The sequence below is a fragment of the Leptinotarsa decemlineata genome, unplaced genomic scaffold (assembly GCF_025532065.1).
Source record: "Leptinotarsa decemlineata unplaced genomic scaffold, Ldec_3_MD MMD2_tig00003798_RagTag_RagTag, whole genome shotgun sequence".
Lineage (NCBI taxonomy): Eukaryota > Metazoa > Arthropoda > Insecta > Coleoptera > Chrysomelidae > Leptinotarsa > Leptinotarsa decemlineata.
The window spans coordinates 1,205,440-1,211,941 of record NW_027412596.1 but is presented as its reverse complement, the minus strand read 5'-3'; the positions used below and the strand labels follow the sequence as shown (position 1 = coordinate 1,211,941).

General features: G+C 34.0%; 1 non-coding gene across 1 annotated transcript; it reads left to right on the top strand.

Annotated features, from left to right (window-relative positions):
- The first annotated feature begins 6,137 nt into the window (after positions 1 to 6,137).
- On the top strand, positions 6,138 to 6,209 carry TRNAW-CCA (transfer RNA tryptophan (anticodon CCA)). Its single transcript has one exon. It is a non-coding gene; the product is annotated as a tRNA-Trp (tRNA).
- Positions 6,210 to 6,502: the final 293 nt, after the last annotated feature.

Here is a 6,502-nt window from a genome sequence, read left to right as displayed (position 1 = left end):
TTCTAATCATTTTCAGTATCCAATTGCAAAATTCAAGACGGTTCTGAAAGTCTCGCGGTAACAGTGCCTGTACTCGTTGCAGATGTTGAGGGTATAAGAGTTGTTCCTTTATAATTCGAAATACCGTCATATGATCAACTTTTAGCTGCAAAGCAATCTTTCTAGTACTGGTAGTTAGTTGTTCTTCAATCAAATTAAGTATTGCTTCCTCAAGCTGTGGTGTTCGTACTTCTCGATGGCGACAATCCTGCGTTCTTTTGTCGAATGAACAATATTCTCGTAATCGTTGATGAAGTCGAGTAAATATTCTATGTAAAGGATACTGCCGTTGAGGATACATTTCAGCATATCTTCTAGAAGATTCCAACCCATTCCCCTGCGACAGACCGTAAACGTAATGCATATCAGCCATTTCCTCATTTGTGTATGCCATTTTAATAACAAGTGAATTATTAAAGTAACAAATTGAGAAGAGAACAACAACACACAATTAGTATCAATTCAATTTCAAAAATTCATAAACTGACAGCGTCATACCAATTTAATTGTCACTATCGCTAATAGCGACCTACTAGATAGATTAGTTTCGTATTTTCGCATTTATGACGATGTATCTCTGTAGTTATTGGTAAAATAATTTTTTGCTACAAACTGATTTATTTTGGGCAAAAAACCCAAGAAACATTTTTCGTTTAGAATGAAACAGGCTATCGGAAATAAATTTTTAAAAGGTAAACAAATAGACAAAAAGTTACAATGGAAATAAATTATAGGGGTTGCGTTTTCCACTCCTTACAACCATGGGATAAACCAAATAAATTTTTGTCCAAGTGTCTTTTTGGTAGTACAAAACATCAGGCTAATTTTTAAATTGTAACTTTTTTAGTGCTTGTGAAAAAAATTGTCATACAAATTTTATGCACCCCCTTTAAGGGGCTGTATCCCAACAAGGGATGCTCCGATGAAAATTCTTTATATGAAACATCCTATCTTTTTTTCGATGAGGAATCACCTCCTTAAATGTTTTACACTCATTCAGTTACACCCTGTATAGCTTGTTAAAATAATACTGTTGGGTTTACTGATTACTACAATACACAATATTGTGAAATTGATTTTTATTCAGCTGAATATTGTTTTATGTACAGCTATAACATTTAAACATATATTGTAAAATAAAAGATAAGGCAAATTTGTAAATTTAATTTAGGGTGGTATACCTGTATGGGTGGTACACATGTATGGTTTACCTGTTTGGTATACCTAGATAGCATAAATAGCGTTAGCTTCGCGTTAGTTTCTGGTTAGTTTCTTAGTTAGTTAGTTAGTTTCTTGAAGATGATCACTTGGTGATCGAAACACGTGTCGAGGTGTTAAAAATAACGATTTGGTGTTAGGAAAGAAACTCCAGTGATATACTTATGTATGACATTGGATTCTTCCAATCTCTCCGCACACAATTCAATAGCATAAATTTCCGCTTGAAATACAGTCTCATAGGTTCCTAGGAAGGTTGATATCTGTGTCCTGGGTCTGCGACCGAATACACTTGCACCAGAACCGGAGGGTGTTTTTGGATCCATCTGTGAACCAATCTGTTTTTTATATTTCCTTCACTCGAAAGATCAAGTCCTCTCTACACGGGAAGAGTACTTTATAAGGCAGTTCGTGGTTGACAGTAGGAGGCATGAAGTCAGAGGTCATTTCCAGAATGTTGTGATTTTCAGTGTCAACCCGGAGTCGGTTGCACTCTGCAATAAATTGATTTATGCAATCGGCATGTGCACGAATCTATATGTAGTCAATCTAGCCTCTCTCTCTAGAAAAATTTAAAGAGGAGGTAGATCTAGAAGGATATCCATGGCCGCTGACGGTGTGGTACTGTTGGCACCACTGATGGCGAGACAAGCCTGTCTCTGTGAGCCAGAGAGCTTCGCCTGGGCCGTTTTCTGTAAAACCTTCGGCCACCAAGCAATTGCACCATAAGTAGTCATTCGTCTGACAATTATCACATAAATCCCATGGATTTGTTTGAAATCTGTTTTTCCGTTAATCAGCTGTCGCCCCCATACGAACGACAACTCACAGAAGTTGAGAAACTTGTACGAGCTAAGGACTAACGAGGTCTTATCTTTTAACGTATGATTCCTAACACGGTTTGGGACCTTTTTCCCAGGTTTTTTCACAAATCCTTCAAAATGTCTATAGGGACAGTTTGGCTTTGTGTAAAAGTATTTAATTTATTTGTATATATGGCTGAGTATTTTGCATATAGTGGCTATCAGATAAGGGTAGATATATGTTATCGCGGACTTTTATTTAGAACTACTATACATTATGTAACTCCACCATATAGGCAGCGCATGTCAAGATAACTGTCAGGGAGCAATAATTTTTTCGACTTACTCAATACTTATCGTTATATTATGACCAAATTTAAACATAACCTTTGTTAATTGTAGCCTATAGATTATTCTGATGTATAAGCTGTATTCATATGAAGTTTCATCTGAATACGTTCAGTCGTTTATGCGTGAAAGAGACACAAACATAAAATGGATTGATGAAAAACCTATCCAGGGGAACGTGTCAAGTGAACGTGTCAAGGATATCACTGACTTGTTGGTGTTCAGACGATTAGCAGAGGGATGAGCGTGAAAAGTTATGAAAAATTCAGTCCGTCCAAATAAACTATTCACTGATGACTTTCATTTTATCAAAAATTGCAAACAAATGGAAAATTCACATGAGATTATTTCATAATAAAAGTATTTAAATTTGAGATTCATTGGGTATCTGGTTTTACAAAAAATGAGCAATATTCAAACTTTCAAATTTTAAATTTTTTCATCAGAATTTTCTCTACCAAATTACCATCGAGTTGCTTCATCTTAATCAACACCATTTCATAAAAACGTCCTTGTATTGGTTTTTCGTCTATGTTTTCAAGCTCATGACTTGCTGATACTGTGCTATCTACCTTATCGATTTCAAAAAGTTCAGTGAAATTTGCTTCACAGCCTTTATTGAATTCCTTTTGTATTTGCTGAGTCGAACCACATCGCCTAGTTTCAAATTATTTTTTTATTATTTAATGACATATTTATACAAAAAGCGTAAACTCAGTTTACGCTTCCTCAAGGGTAAACTGAGTTAACGCTTGAGGAAGCTATTGTATAGCGTGTCGTGGTTTTTATAAAACTCTCTATAGTGAAAATCTCACAATAAACTGTATTGATTGGTTTCAATATGGATTTTCATCAAGTATAGGCCAGCTCTATTCAATACTTATACATATCTATTTTTGTAGATATTGATATATCAACATGCTTCATTCCGATGCTTCTATGAATTCTATTGTTCTTCAGATCCGTCATATGTGGTACTGGAAAAAATTTCAAAAAAAAAATGATGAGAGATTAATTGGATTCTGCTTGCAAAACGCACGATATTGCAAATTCACAGAATTCAAAGTTAGAAGGCAGTCACAAAGTATATCAGGGTAGAGCTGCTCAGCTGATAGCAAATATCATGAAGAGAAAGTTTCGATTTGGTATGTGATGTGAGTCATTATCTAAGACACCAAGCAAATATACGAAGACCGCAGGTGGGAAAAAGAAAATTCTCACACCGCGAATTAAACCATTTCGAAAAATTGGTGAAAGCTGATTAGAACCTATGACAGAAAACATATTCTACTCTTGCAGTGCCGGGTCGGACCGCTAGTATAGATTATTCTAATTTCTTTCTCTTTATTTCGAAACTGATAGTGACTGTTACTTTGCTATTCTATGTGTATTTTGAAATTTCAAAAATGGACTTGAAATTTTCACGAGTGAAAGAAATATGTTGAATAGAAATCAAAACAATAATTTCTTCCAACCTTACCACACAGTAGGTTTTGTAAAATTTCCGCCTGAAAATAACTGAAACGACGCATAATGGATTACACTCTACAATCATTTTTGCAATATAGGTTGATATAGTAGAATTAAAATAATATTCATTAGTGTCATCTGACGAGCTCATCCAAAATTAGATATCTATAAATATGTTATTTTTTCTAGAATGAAGGACTTAATTTTAATTCAGTTATCATCTTCAATCCTCTCTTCCTGTAATTTCCAATCAATCAAGAGTCTCAATTATATTTTCCCTGGGTGTGCGTGTTGAGAATTCTTTATTGATGATTAACATTATTGCTATGACTCACATAATGGATAACTCTTCAAAGGTAGCTGCAAAGGTAGTTTGCAGCCACCTTTGAAAACACTCCAGACGGAAACGTAGTCGACTTCTTAGTCGACTTTTTTCTTAATAGTAAAGAATAATAAATGTTCATTATAATTTCAAAAGGCTAATAGTGCTCAAGTGCTCAAACAAAAGTTTTTGATATCGTGATGATTTGCCACATCTGGCATAGGCAAGTTTATAATACTTGCGTACTTTTCATAGAAAGTATTGACAATAACAAATGAAATTGAAAATTTGAAACAATTTGGAGTGTTCAATTAAAAAAAAATAATTATCAGCGCAAGTATTTCATATTTTTGTTCCTCATCGAATACTAACATCTATAAAAAGTATTTCGAAATCTATTTTTTTCAATCATACAACAACATTGAATGTTTGTAATGAATACTACATTTTTGACATCTCAACCGACTCATTTATGTACTCAATTATGAACTTTTTCTGTTCCGAAGGTGGATTGAAAGAAAAAAAATTCATAATCTATTTGCAGCTGTAACCTTGTTTATATACCGTTTACTGTTTACGAAATCTCAATGCATAGACTCGAAGTTGAAAAGACTTGTGAATATTCCAACTCGGAATAACGAATATTCAACCTGAGATCAAAAGAGGGTGAATATATACCACTTTGTCTGATGAACTATATCATTGAATTTTATGTAGATGTAAAGGATAATCTGAATCGAAATAATTAAATGTAAAATTTTGAAATACTTTCAGGATTTGAAGTCAATAGTTTCCTTTTGAATTGGTTCTTGAAGCACATTGTATATACTTACACTTTCAAAAATGTGTTCTCTTGGAGCTTTATTCACATTATTTCGGTGTGTTTTTCTTGATGCTCATTTACGCTATACAAACAACCTACATGCGCACTTCAAGATTTTAGGTTCAGTAGCTTCGGCTGTGCGTTAATTTTGTATAACTGAGCATTCACCAAAAGTTGTATTTTGTTTGTCTTCACCTTCTTTTACGTAAGTTACAGAAAAATCTGACAGAAATTCATTCCGATTCAAAATCCCGCCCTCCATTTTTTAGAGAGGTGTTGTTCAAAATTGGTTATCTTTATCCTGGGATTGCATACTTTGGATGCTGTGATGTCATATGTATGGTGAGGTTTATTTCTTGCTGCTTTTTCTGCATCTTGTTCAGTCTGAAATTTAACAATTATCAACCCCCCTGTGTCAGCTTGAATTGTTTTATACAGATTTGCCGTGTTGATATTTGCATCAATATTAGCTTTGGTTGTGGGATCCTGATTAGTCCTAAGTTTGATAATGATATCAGGAACATTCTTTTGGGTAGTCATCTTTCACATCTTTGGCATCATGTTGCTTCTGCATGGGTGATATAAGAGACACGAATTTATCCTTAGTTCCTCAAGGAATTTCAGTTTATCTTGCAAGAGTGTTATTATTTCAAATTGATTTTGTATAATAGTCTCTTTATATTTTATTGTGGGATTCAAACTTTCAATTTACTCATCGTTGCAGAATTTTTACAATAGAATTCCAATAGGTATTCTAAAAATCCACGGCCTTCAAACCCGGAAAATAGTGTCACGAAAGCATATAGAATGATTTATCGATTGGGAGCATCGTAGTTTGAACATTATTGATACTTAATTATGAAAATAGGTTGAAACTGCTTATCCGATCTATGTTCGTTTCGAATAGTTATTCACTTGCTTGGTTTCCATTGATAGATAACAGTTTAAAAAAACTTTGAAGCATGGAATCCAAGACACGTTCAACTGGTTTCGTAATAGTATTTACAGGTGAAAATATAGCTGTTTCGTGACTTTTCAACTTTTTCAATTTCTAATTTTCCATCTTCACGATACGGCTTCACTTATAAACATATCACTATAAATAGTCATCAGTGACTCCGTGGCGCAACGGTAGCGCGTCTGACTCCAGATCAGAAGGTTGCGTGTTCAAATCACGTCGGGGTCAAGTAACTTTTTTTTTTAAATTATATAAATGATTCGTCAGTGGAACATACAAATTAAATCTTTGAAATATCTATACGTTTTCCGAGCATTTGAAATGGCAATGCTTCTAACTCTATTTGATCGATACTTTCACTCTTTCTGATCATACCTAATTATTTCACTTAGAAAAAATTTAAGCTCAAAACATGTGAAGAAAAAAAGGTACTAATTCAAAGAAATTAAACAGTAATTGGGAGTAATTTTCGATTGGTTGCGATATCTAATTTCAACTATCCACCCAGAGTTTCGCAACTT